At 44.0% G+C, this 13,264-nt stretch overlaps 1 protein-coding gene across 2 annotated transcripts in view; it reads left to right on the top strand.

Annotated features, from left to right (window-relative positions):
* Window positions 1-13,264, top strand: part of CASZ1 (castor zinc finger 1) — a 379,132-nt gene that overhangs the window by 103,436 nt on the left and 262,432 nt on the right. For both annotated transcript variants that reach the window (XM_067472686.1, XM_067472685.1), the window contains exon 2: window positions 198-309. The gene's annotated coding sequence lies outside the window, so the exon portion shown is untranslated. The remainder of the gene's footprint in view (window positions 1-197; window positions 310-13,264) is intronic.

Raw genomic sequence — 13,264 nt, 5'->3', positions numbered from 1 at the left:
GGTATCTATCTGCTGCATTTCCCACCCTCGGCTTAGACTCAATACATTTTCTCAGATTTTTGTGCGAAAATTAGGTGCAAAAATTAGGTCGGCTTATACTCAAGTATATACGGTACTGTTGAATGCTTCTTTTGTTCCTATGTAACGTGATATGGAAAGGGATATATGTATTTAATTCTTGTATCTTCTGTCCTCAGGGCCAAGAGACATCCCCAGGTTTAGGGATCGTATTAGAGTTGGCAGATCCTGACAGTCCCTTCTCAACGTGTGATTTGGCATGGACTTCAAGCCCAGCATCTTGGATACAAGGTATGAGTTTCCTTGTGTCATGCTCAAATCAACATAGATGATGATCCTAGGCTTGCATTGAAGGTCAACATGGATCCCTATTGTGTGTACGAACCTCAATGCCTCCTTACGACAACCACTTTGAGTGTTCTTCTCTATCTAATGGCTGTCTTAAGAAAGGAAATGTTTGCATTACTCGAAATTGTGTACAATGTTTGCCAATCACCGAGAGCTACGCAAGGCTCGACGATAGATACGATGTGCCACACATCTGTCTCACTCCGCTGGAAAATGTATATCTGACCTGGCAATGTAGACTCCCTTGCCCCATCCCTTGAGGTTTCCTGTTTAGGGCATGGGGGAGACATATGGATCTTTCTGTCGCGCAGCTCTACACTGAAATCATTGGGAATGCATAGTTTATGAGCAAGCTGGCCTTGCCTGCTGCCTTCTTGTTCTGCCTTCTTTCGTTTTGTGTCCAAACTTGGATTGCTGGCTTGTTGATTCCCAAAAAGCCTTGAAGTTCTAGGTACATGGAAGTTTTAGCTTCATGGAAGTTCTATTTTCATGGAAGTTCTAGCTTCATGGAAATTCTAGTTTTATGGAAGTTCATGGAAGTTCTATCTTCATGGAACCAAGATTCATAGATTCAAGGTTCATAGAAGTTCTAGCTTCATGGAAATTCTAGCTTCATTGATGTTCTCGTTTCATGGAAGTTCTAGCTTCATGGAAATTTTAGGTTCATGGAAGTTCTAGCTCCATGGAAATTCTAGCTTCATGGAACTTCAAGATTCATGGAAGTTCTAGCTTCATGGAAATTCTAGATTCATTGAAGTTCTAGCTTCACTGATTTCTAGTTTCATGGAAGTTCTAGCTTCATGGAAATTTTAGGTTCATGGAAGTTCTAGCTTCATGGAATTTCAAGATTCATGGAAATTCTAGCTTCATTGAAATTCTAGATTTATTGAAGTTCTAGCTTCATTGATGTTCTAGCTTCACTGGTGTTCTAGCTTCATTGGTGTTCTAGTTTCATTGAAGTTTTAGCTTCATGGAAATTTTAGTTTCATGGAAGTTCTAGCTCCATGGAAATTCTAGCTTAACGGAACTTCAAGTTTCATGGAAGTTCTAGCTTCATGTAAATTCTAGATTCATTGAAGTTTTAGCTTCACTGATGTTCTAGTTTCATGGAAGTTCTAGCTTCATGGAAATTTTAGGTTCATAGAAGATCTAGCTGCATGGAAATTCTAGTTTCATGGAAGTTCTAGCTAGCTTCATGGAAATTTTAGTTTCATGGAAGTTCTAGCTTCATGGAAATTTTAGCTTCATGGAAGTTCTAGCTTTGTGGAAGTGCTGGCTTCGTGGAAGTCCTGGTTTTGTGGAAGTTCTAGCTATGTGGAAGTTCTAGCTTTGTGGAAGTTTTAGCTTCATGAAAGTTCTATCTTCATGGAAGTTCTAGCTTCATGGAAGAGCAGCTGGCCAGGGTTCTCAGTTTCATAATAATAATAATAATAATAATAATAATAATAATGACTGCCAAGACTCTGCCATAAGCCAGTCAAGGTGGTCCCAGTAGTGATCGGCACACTGGGTGCAGTGCCTCAAGACCTTGTCGTGCACTTAAACACAATCGGCGCAGACAAAATTACCATCTTTCAGCTGCAAAAGGCCACCTTACTGGGATCTGCACGCATTATTCGCCGATACATTACACAGTCCTAGACACTTGGGAAGTGTTCGACAACAGCCAGCAGAGTGTCTGCTGTGGACTCATCTTGTTATGTTTCAAATAATAATAATAATTAGCTTGGGTACCCAGTGATGCCTGGCTTAATTGAAAACTCCCACTATGGTGAGTCAGTCCCCTCAAAAGCCTCCAGTAGGTTGAGTTTGTCATGGGGTTTCTGTGTGCCAAGTTTGGTCCAGGTCCATCATCAGTGGATGTCGCAGCACCTCCAACTCCTATCAATCATGGTGTATTCTCCCCTAACGTCTCTAGTGTGTTCACTTGCTGATCAATCCCTCTGTCTGCTGTGTGCCATAGAAAAGTCTTATACCCTTTGAGATTATCAACCTAGGCATTGTGGGTATGGGTTGGTAGGCGGGGGGTCTCTGAGCTCTCAGACACGGGAAAGCTGGGCCAATAATCTGCAGCCCTCCCCACAGATACTGCTCGTAATAAGGGTTAGCCAGATAACATATACAATCCTCTTTGAGCCCTGGGCACATGCTCATTCAAAGCAAGATGTTGTCCTTTTGCCGAGCTGTTTGACCTAACTACCCATTTGTCTTGAGCCTCCAGAAGAAGATTCTCCTGACAGCTTCCTCTGTGGGTGGTTCTCATTGGATCCAACACTAGTTTGCCCCAAAAACGGACACAACTATGCCCAAAATTGGACTCTCACTTACCCAGTTCTTTGGGCCTTGGTGTGTTATCTTTTTGTTATTATTAGCTTGCATACCCGGTGTTGTTTGAAAATGTCAACTTTTAATTGTACACAATGGATAAGGTAGTGGGTGAACTACAACTCCGATCATGCCAGCATAACCCTAGGAAACTCCATAAGTATTTCAAGTTTGTTATGTTGAGCAAATTTGCTTTGAGTGCATGAATCGGTGGGGTTCAGTGTGCTCTCTGGCTATAGGGTAAACTACAACTCCCATGATGGTGAATCAGTCCCCTCAAACCTTTCCAGTAAGTTGAGTTAGTCATGTGGGTTCTGTGTGACAAGTTTTAGTCCAGGTCCGTCATCGTTGGAAGTTTCACAACTGTTTCCCTGGTTGTGGGTGAACTACAACTCCTCTATTTGCTGTGTGACGTAGGAAAGAGTAGGAAAGGGTTATGGGAGAGGCATTGGGCAGGGTCATGCAAGTTGCACACCAATGGAGAGAGTCAGAAACACTGGGATGCCTGTGGTGGAGGAAACATAAAATAAACACTGGGATGTCTGTGGTGGAGGAAACACAGAAAATCTAGGATGATATGGCCCCCGTATGAAAGTCTTCACTTGGGTGGTGGACAGTGTGGTGTTTGTGGAGGACATTGATAGGGCTCTTGGACATGTTCATAGCACTCCCTATAACCTGAAATGTCATTGGAGGGGGAGCCTTTGGTGTTTCCTGAGTAGTGGGAGCTATAGCTATGTGTGGAGGCAGAAGCTTGTCTGTGTAAGTGGACACCCCAGCCACATACACACATATTATCTGCATAGATAGATAGATAGAACTGGGATGTCTGTGGTGGAGGAAACACATATAATCTAGGATGAAATTGCCCCCGTATGAAAGCTTTCACTTGGGTGGTGGGCAATGTGGTGTTTGTGGAGGACATTGGCAGGGCTCTTGGACACGTTCATGGCACTCACTATAACCTGCGATGTCATTGGAGGGGGAGCCTTTGGTGTTTCCTAAGTAATGGGAGCTATAGCTATGTGTGGAGGCAGGAGCTTGTCTATGTAAGTGGACGTCACAGCCACATACACATATATTATGTGGATGGATAGATAGATAGATAGATAGATAGATAGATAGATAGAACTGGGATGTCTGTGGTGGAGGAAACACATATAATCTAGGATGAAATTGCTCCTGTATGAAAGCTTTCACTTGGGTGGTGGGCAGTCTTGTGTTGGTGGAGGACACTGGCAGGGGTTGTACATGCTTGTCTGTGTAAGTGGACGTCCCTGCCAAACACGTATATGTATTTCCACTTTAGAGATGTGTCTAGATGTATTTTATATTTTATTTAATTCTCTGCACGGGAGGAGGAGGAGGAGGAGGGAGGAGGGAAGAAAGGCATCTCTGGGCAAAGAGCCGGGTTGTCGCCTCCATCTGCTCGGGCCTGATGTTTGGCCAATCCATATTGTTAACATATTGCCTGCCATATGGATCAGCTCAGCTCTCCAGGAACGCATGGGAGACCTGACCTCTAGTGTGACAAGATGTGAGCATGAAGGACGGGCCTGACAGCAGCCCTTGGGTCTTGGAGTGTGAAACCCGGCTCCAGACGCTCCTCGCTCCGTCCTCCCCTCCCCTCGCGCTCTTTGCGCCGGCTTGCCTTGGCTCTCTGTCACTCTTCCTTCCAAACTTCCCATCCCTGTTTTTCCATCTCCTGGTCTGTATTGGATCAATGACCTTCACTCATAACAAGACCAGACAGTTCTAACCTCCCTCCCCCAGGCCTTCGATCAGATGTTTGCTTGACGGCTGCAGAGAGCTGAGCAGAGAGAGCGAAAGGAAAAGCAGAGGAGACAACCCATTGGTGAAGGGAAGCCAGTCCCCAGTTGTCCCAATTTGGCAGGGACAATATGGATCAATCCTGTCCCGCAATGTCCCAATTCCTCTTTGCTCCCACATCCCCTCTTCAAGGCCCTTAACCTGTGGGCCGTGGACCACCAGTGGGCCGCGAGGACGAAAATCTGGTCCGTGAGCCTCCTCCCTCTTTATTTATTTCATTTAATTTATTTCCGCTCCTTTCACGCCGCCTGCCACTCCTTCCCAGTCGCTGACCATGTTCTGTGTCAGAGGCTAGAGCTGATGTGGTCTATCCAATGTAATTTTCTGAATGGGCACCCCAAACTGAATCAAAAGTTGACCAAACACTGATTCGTAACCCTTTTTGTACTAATGTTGGAGAGTGGTCCCTGGTCAAGTGGTCTCTGGTCAAAGTGGTCCCTGGTCAAAGTGGTCCTTGGCCAAAGTGGTCTCTGGTCTTTGGTCAAAGTGGTCTCTGGTCAAAGTGGTCTCTGGTCAAGTGGTCTCTGGTCAATATGGTCTCTGGCCAAAGTGGTCTCTGGTCAAAGTAGTCCTGGTTGAATGGTCTTTGGTCAAAGTGGTCCCTGGTTGAGTGGTCTCTGGTCAAAGTGGTCCCTGGTCAAATGGTCTCTGGTCAAACTAGTCCCTGGCCAAGTGGTCCCTGCTCAAAGTGATCCCTGGTCAAATAGTCCCTGGTGAAGTAGTCCCTGGTCAAGTGGTCCTTGGTCAAAGTGGTCCCTGGTCAAAGTGGTCCCTGATCAGGTAGTCCCTGTTCAAGTTGGGACTACCTGATCAGGGACCAGGGACCACTTTGACCAGGGACCACTTGACCAGGGAACCACAGCTCTAAGGAGGAGAGAATGGGACTTGCTCAAAGTCCCTTTGTGGATTTCCAATGCAGAGTGGGGATGTGAACTTAGTGTTCAGAGTTAGGAAGACCCTACAGTTGGGTTTCAGAAAGTCAAGAACAGTGAACTTGAAGGCACAAAACAGTAACTAACATGGAGCTCTCAATCAATCACTACATAAGGTGGTCTTCCATGAGTGGTTCCCAACCTGTGGTCCATGGACCACCAATGAGGCCAAGGACCATATTTTAGTTCTTGCAGACCACTGGTGGTCCACAGACAACAGGTTGAGAACCACTGATATAGACCAATGATTGAATGTAGTCATTGTTTACTTATTTACTGTCACTGTGTTATAGATAAATACAAATGCTGTGGTCTCTTGAAGTCAAGGATTTTAACCATTGGTGTCCAGTGATAATGAAATATACAAGATGCACAGCACACAAAATAACAAGTTACTTTCTTTGCCCATGAATCCAACGCCTTCATGGAAAGGCTTCCCGGAAAGGGTTCGGTTTTCAACCTGCATTAAAAATCTAAGGTTGTCTGATCTCAGAGGGAAGATCTTCATGGTGGTTGCCACCGTGATAAAGGTCCTGCCCTGAATGGTAATCGCGAAGTCCTGGGGAATGCGTGGACACCTTCATGAGATTGTCTTGTAGTGTTCAGAGTTTGCCATGTGTTTCCAGTTTGGCTATAGAATAGGTCTCTGAGAAGCTAATGAAATTGATCCTTCCCTCAAATTCTGTGCTTGTCCTAGATCTTTCACCATGTAGTTTGCATACTACTCTTGTCCGGGTGTGTTCCCGTGAACCTTATCTACATCTATAGATTCTCTCCTTCCCACATATATTAGTACTTGGGTGTTTGATGGCGTATTGAATGGTTGCCCGAGTTGTTGTGAAATGAGCATGCTTGAAAAGGGAGCTTCAAACCCGGGTGAGGCAAGACTCCTGATTTCCTGTTGATAACAAGTCGAGGGCCTCAAAAACAGAATGGCTGCAGGTGAACCAAATTTGGCATCTGCTCCATGTTGGAAGACTCGATTCTCCCACGGTTCTTTCTACTTTGAGGAGTGAGACCAATCGTTTCAAAGGTCTCCTTCTCCAACATGGTTGTCTTCAAGGGTTGCCTTCTCCAAAAGGTTCGCCTTCTACCATCAGATGTGTTGGCTTAAAGCCTCATCGTCATTGGTCTTGATGGGCTAGAAACAGTAAGCGTTGTAGTGCTAACGTCCAAAGGGCACCAGACTCGGGAAAGCCTTTCGAATGGAAAGAGCTATCCATTCCTCATAGACTTTAGTGCAGATATGGGTAATCCCAGGCCCGTGGGCAAAATACAGCCCCTTGGACTCTTTTCTCAGGCCCTCCTCTCTCTCAACCTCCTATGCTCTCTTCTCTCTTTCCTTCCTCCTTCCCTCCCTCTTTCTCTTTCCCTTCCCCCCTTTCATCCTTCCTTCTCTCTTTCCTCTGTCCCCTTTTCCCTTCCACTCTTTTACTTTCCTTCCTTCCCTCTCTCCCTCTTTCTCCTTCCTTCCTTCCTTCCTTCCTTCCTTCCTTCCTTCCTTCCTTCCCTTTTGTCTTTCCTTCCTTCTCTCTTTCCTTCTTCCATCCCTCCCTCCCTTCCCTCTCTTTTTCTCCTTTCCTCCATTCCCTTCCACTCTTTTGTCTTTCCATCCTTCCCTCCCTTTTTGTTTTTTCTTCCTTTTCTCTTTCCTTCTTCTGTCCCTCCCTCCCTTCCATCCCTCTGTCTCCTTCCATTCTCCCCTTCCACCCTTTCATCCTTCCTTCCCTCTCTCCCTCTTACTCCTTTTTTCCTTCCCTTTTGTCTTTCCTCCGTTCTCTTTTTCCTCCCTCCCTCCCTTCCTTTCTCCCTCTTTCTCCCTCCCTCCATTCCCACCTTTTTGTCGTTTCATCCTTCCCTCCCTTTTGTTTTTCCTTCCTTCTCTCTTTCCTTTCTTCCTTCCATCCCCCTTTCTCCGTCCATCCTTCCTCTCCGCCTTCTCATCCTTCCTTCCCTCTCCCCTCTTACTTTTTCTTTCCTTCCCTTTTGTCTTTCCTTCCTTCTTTCCCTTCCTCCATTCCCTTCCACCCTTTTGTCTTTTCATCCTTCCCTCCCTTTTCTCTCCCTTCTCTCTTTCCTTCCTCCATATCTCCCTCCCTCCCATCCCTTTCTCCTTTCATCCTTCCTTCCACTCTTTTGTCCTTTCTTTCCTCTCCACCTCTTATTGCTTCCTCCCTTCCCTTTTGTCTTTCCTCCCTTTTTTCTTTCCTTTCTCCTTCCCTCATTCCCTTCCCTTTTGTCTTTCCTTCCTTCCCTCTCTCCCTCTTTCCTTCCTTCTCTCTTTATCCTTCCTTCCCTTCCATCTCTTTTTCCTTCCTCCTTCCCTTCCTTCCTTTCGTCTCGTCTTCCTTCCTTCCATCCTTCCCTCTCTCCCTCTTTCTCCTTCCATCCTTTTCTTCCTTGATTGAAATTGAGTGCAACTGAAGATGTCTATTTCTGAACACTTCTGTTTTTCTCTACACGTTGCATTGCATTTCCTTTCCTTGTGATGGCTTCAGTCTTCTTGTCTCGTCCAGAACTGGAGTTGAGCCATACAACCAATTGTTGAATGATGAATCAACCTATTTGGATTAGTAGCTCAGGACTAACAATAGAATTTAGCGAAATATGTGCCTTTTTGGGGGGAAAGATACATCGTGTAATGTATGTTGTGATCCATGCTTTACCCCAAGGGCTGTGGGTCAAGGAATCTCACGTAAGAGTTGACCATGGTGAGATTTATCAAGCCATCCCAACTGGGATTGTGGAGTTGTAAACAGCAGGGAGCCTCACCCATCCGAATGCCACCCACCGGAAGATGACCTGAACCATTAGCATCGGATCCGTCTTTTTGATAAACATCTCCTTCCCTCCCTCTCGTCCCAAAAAGGTATACACCCCAAACAGCTTATAATGCTGGAATTTTATTTGGCAATTTTCCCCCCAAAATTGTATCCACCCATACTATGATTAAAGATCCCAATAGGAGATAAGGCAAGAGGTTTGCAACTCCGCGTTTCAACAATGTGAGCAATTGCTGCGCAGGAGCCACAATTTGAACACCCGACATCAAATTGCCATTTAAAATGGAATGCGTAACTCGGATTCAATCGTTTATTATCACGTTTATAAATGTCCTTACCTACAGTAATTACTATGAGCTAGTAAAGGTGTATAAATTTTGTAGGGCATTATATTTGTGTATTTTTGTGGTGTCCAGGACATTCTTATGTTTTCCTCCCCAAATGGTCACAACATAGTCACCTTGAGTCTCCATGGGGAGAAAGATGGGATCATAATAACAACAACAACAACAACAATAATAATAATAATAATAATAATAATAATAATATCTCATTTGCTGTGACATATTGTGTTTTTTTGTCAGTAAAATAATTTATTATTATTATTTTCCTTTATCCGACATTCTGACAGCTTGTATATGTTGGATGAGCAAGACTCTACATTAATAATAATAATAATAATAATAATAACAATAATAATTAATATAATAATAATATCTCATTTGCTGTGACATACTGTGTTTTTGTGTCAGTAAAATAATATATTATTATTATTTTCCTTTATCCGACATTTTGATGGCTTGTATATGTTGGATGAGCGAGTCTCTACATTATTATCATAGAATCAATCATAGAATCAAAGAGTTGGAAGAGACCTCATGGGCCATCCAGTCCAACCCCCTGCCAAGAAGCAGGAATATTGCATTCAAATCACCCCTGACATTATTATTATTTATTATTATTATTAATATTATTAATATTATTATTATTATAAATATTATTATTTATTAATAATAATAATAATAATAATATCCAATTTGCTGTGGCATACTGTGTTTTTGTGGCAGCAAAATAATTTATTATTATTATTATTAATAATAATAATAATAATAATAATGTAGAATCTCGCTCATCCGACATATACAAGAATGTCGGATAAAGGATAATGTCGGATAAAGGAAAATGTCAGAGTCTCTGAACTCCACCAACTAACTTGGCACACAGAACCCCCATGAGCAACAAAACATACTGGAGGTCTTTAGAGGGATTTCAAGGAGTTGTAGTTCACCTACATCCATAGCACACTATGAGACCATACAGTGATGGATCAGGACCAAACTTGGCATGCTTACGTAATATACCCAAATTTGAATACTGGTGGGTTTTGAGGGGAATTGGCCTGGGCATTTTGGAGTTGTAGATACTGGGATTTATAGTTCACCTTTAATCAAGGAGCACTCTGTTCTCCACCAAAGAGGGAATTGGACCAAACTTGGCACACAGAGCCCCCATGACCAGTAAAAAAATTCACCTTGATTTGAGGGAGTTGTAGTTCACCTACATCCAGAGAGCCCTGTGAACACTGATGGATCTGGATCACACTAGGCACACATGCCTAATATATGGAAATGTGATTACTGGTGGAGTTTGGGGGAACTGATCTTCCTTTCTGGAAGTTGTAGTTGACCCACAATCAGGGAAGCAGTGGCCTCCACCGAGCATTGTGAACCCAAACACCGATGGATCATGGGCCGAACTTGGCACACGTACCCAATATGCCAAAATTTGATTTACTAGAGGGGTTTGAGAGGAACTGACTTTTTCTGGGAGTTGTAGTTCACCCACAACCAGCGAAATGGTGACCTCCGTCGATGGTGGACCTGGACCAAACTTGGCACACAGAACCCCCATAACTAACTCAACCTACTGGAAGGGTCTCAGTGGACTGACTTAGCATAGTGGGAGTTGTAGTTTGCCCTACAGACAGAGAGCACACTGAACCCCACCAATGGTGCATGTAGAGCAAACTTGCCTAACATAAGCAACTTTAAGTACTGATGGAGTGGCTTGGGGGTTAAACTTGGCCTGATGGGAGTTGTAGTTCACCCACCACCTTGTTCTCTGGGGTTAATCTGGCATGGTGGGAGTTGTAGTTCACCAACAACCTTATGCATTTCATACAATGGAAATAACCTGGGTAACACCGGATACCCAAGCTAGTAATAAATAATTTGAACATAAGGATTCTTACACCAAATATTTTGAAAATGAAGGAAATACATAAGCATACAAGGTTTCCACATTTGGACCAGTGAGAAGGGAAAATGTGCAAGGCATGTTTCCCTGACGTGGTGCCCTATTAAAAGTGTGGTCTGTTGTTGAAAGAACTGGGGGGGAACTTACCTTTGAAGTGTGTATTTATATGTGCCTTTTAATGTCTTCCTTTCTCTGCCGTTGGCCAGCAGGACTCAATTTAAAGGGGTGGGATTGAGTGTTGAAGATGGCCGCATTCCCAACATCTTAGTTTGGGTAGGTCTTTGGAAAAGGAGCAGCTTCCTTCGGGATCTCTTGTTGAGTTTTGCTAATTCTTTTGGATTATTTTTATTCTTTAATACATTTTCTGGCTCTTAGTTCTTCCTCTAAATAATAACAAGTGAAGATTTGAACCAGTGATCTTGAGCCTTGTTTGAGAGTTCACCTGAGTGAAGGGTTTCCTTTACGACCCGTTGCTTAGCTTGTTTGCATCCTTGAGAGAGGTGGGACATCTGTTTGGTTAGTTTTCCCTCCTGTGGGGGGGGGGGGGAGGTAAGTCATTTGCACACATGCGCTGTAGTGTATTCTAGGTTGGGGGGGGGGTTAAGTCCCTGTAGCTGTGTTTTTTGATGTTTTTCTGAGTGATGGTCACTCTTGGGTTATGTGTGTTGTGGGCAAATTTGGCATCAATTCGTCTAGCAGTTTTTGAGCTATGATGTCACTAAAAACAAACAGAGTGCGTACACACACACACACACACTAGCCGTCCCCTGCCACGCGTTGCTGTGGTCCAGTCTGTGTATATGTGTTGTGTGTGTGTGTATATGTGTATATATGTGATTTTGCACATGCATTGTAATGTTTTATTTTATTATTTTTTTGGCTTTTAAGTCCCTTCTAATGTGTTTTTCAGTGTTTTTATGAGTGATGGTCACTCATTGGCCTGATAAGTGTCTCGTGTCCAAATTTGGTGTCAATGCGCCCAGTGGTTTTTGAGTTATGTTAATCCCACAAACGAACATTACATTTTTATTTATTTTTATTTTTACTTATATATATATATGTGTATATATATATATATATATATATATATATATACACACACACATACATACATACATACATACATACACACGCACATACATACACACACACACACACACACACACCATCACAATCATGATCATGATCATGATCATCATCTTCATATATTGGCCTAATTCAAACTGGTTGCCTTATACAGTTGAGTCTCGCTTATCCGACCTTCGTTTATCCAACATTCCTTCTTATCCAATGATCTTATCCGACGGCCTCCTTTCCCCCCAGCATTTTCCCTTCAATTAAAGGAGCGCTTCCCAACTCTCTCTCCATTCCCAATAAGTGAAAAAGGCAAGACAAGGAGGAGGAGGGAGGAAAGGGGGGAAAGAGGCAGGACCAGAAGCGGAAGTGTCTTCCCTCCTTCCCTCTGTGATTTCCACGCTCCTCTTCCGCATCTGGGCACTACCTGCTGGGCCTCTCTGGCCCCGGGGCATTGCTTTGCCTTAACTCTTTGAGTCCCTGTTAGTATTCTAGATGTCTAGTGCCACATCAGACAGGCAACAGTAGGAGACTCCTTATTATCCGACATTTTCGTTTATCCAATGTTCTGCCAGCCCGTTTGTCAGATAAGCGAGACTCTACTGTACCTGGAACCCAGAACCTGGTTAGAAATATCTCCAGGTCAGACTTAAGTCTCTGCCTAGAGGGAGGATGTCTAGACGCGTCTTCCCTCTTTCCCTCAGTGATTTCCATGCTCCTCTTTCATCTGGGCCTCTCTGGCCCCGGGGTGTTGCCTTGCCTTAACTCTTTGAGTCCCTGTTGTTAGTATTCTACATGTCTAGTGCCGCATCAGACAGGTAGCAGTAGGAGACTCTATATTATCCAACATTTCTGTTTATCCGATGTTCGGCTGGCCCGTTTATGTCGGATAAGCGAGACTCTACTGTACCTGGAACCCAGAACCTGGTTAGAAATACCTCCAGGTCGGACTTAAGTCTCTTCCTAGAGGGAGGATGCCTAGATGCGTCTTCCCTCTTTCCCTCAGTGATTTCCATGCTCCTCTTTCATCTGGGCCTCTCTGGCCCCGGGGTGTTGCCTTACCTTAACTCTTTGAGTCTCTGTTGTTAGTATTCTAGATATCTAGCACCTCGTCAGACAGGTAACAGTAGGAGACTCCGTATCATCCGACATTTTTGTTTATCCATAGTTCTGTCAGTCCGTTTATGTCGGATAGGCGAGACTCTACTGTACAAGATATACCAACTATGTTTTTTTCAGTATTGTTTACTCTCAAGCTCAAACACGCTTTAATATCCTTGGAGAGTTCGCCTACAATTCCTTAGCACTTGGGCACTTTATAAGTTTAACTTGCTAGATAACCTTTCCTGAAACTGCGCCCTGCTCTACCTTTTATAACTAGACACTCGTTCCTTCCGCATTCTGCAGGGAACTCACTTGAAATGAAATCCGATTCTTCCCGCTTCCTTTAATTGGCTTCACTTCATACGTCCACACTTTTCTCCCCTTGGATGCACCTGGGATGTTGTTACCTGTCTCCTCAATGTTACTAAGGTGTCCAAAGGAGGTTGTCCCAGTCATTCCCAAACTGGACCGCAGAGAAGGAGGAGGGCAGGGACGGTGGTCGCATCTGTCGTCCGCAGAACGCCTCTTTGGATTAATCAGTGTGTTCTCCTCCGGAAATGCTAATGGGGAAAAGCAATTAAAGGGCCCCCCTTT

This window comes from Anolis sagrei, chromosome 13, assembly GCF_037176765.1.
Source record: "Anolis sagrei isolate rAnoSag1 chromosome 13, rAnoSag1.mat, whole genome shotgun sequence".
Lineage (NCBI taxonomy): Eukaryota > Metazoa > Chordata > Lepidosauria > Squamata > Dactyloidae > Anolis > Anolis sagrei.
Note: the sequence above shows the minus strand (reverse complement) of the source record. Positions and strands in the feature narration are given on the sequence as shown.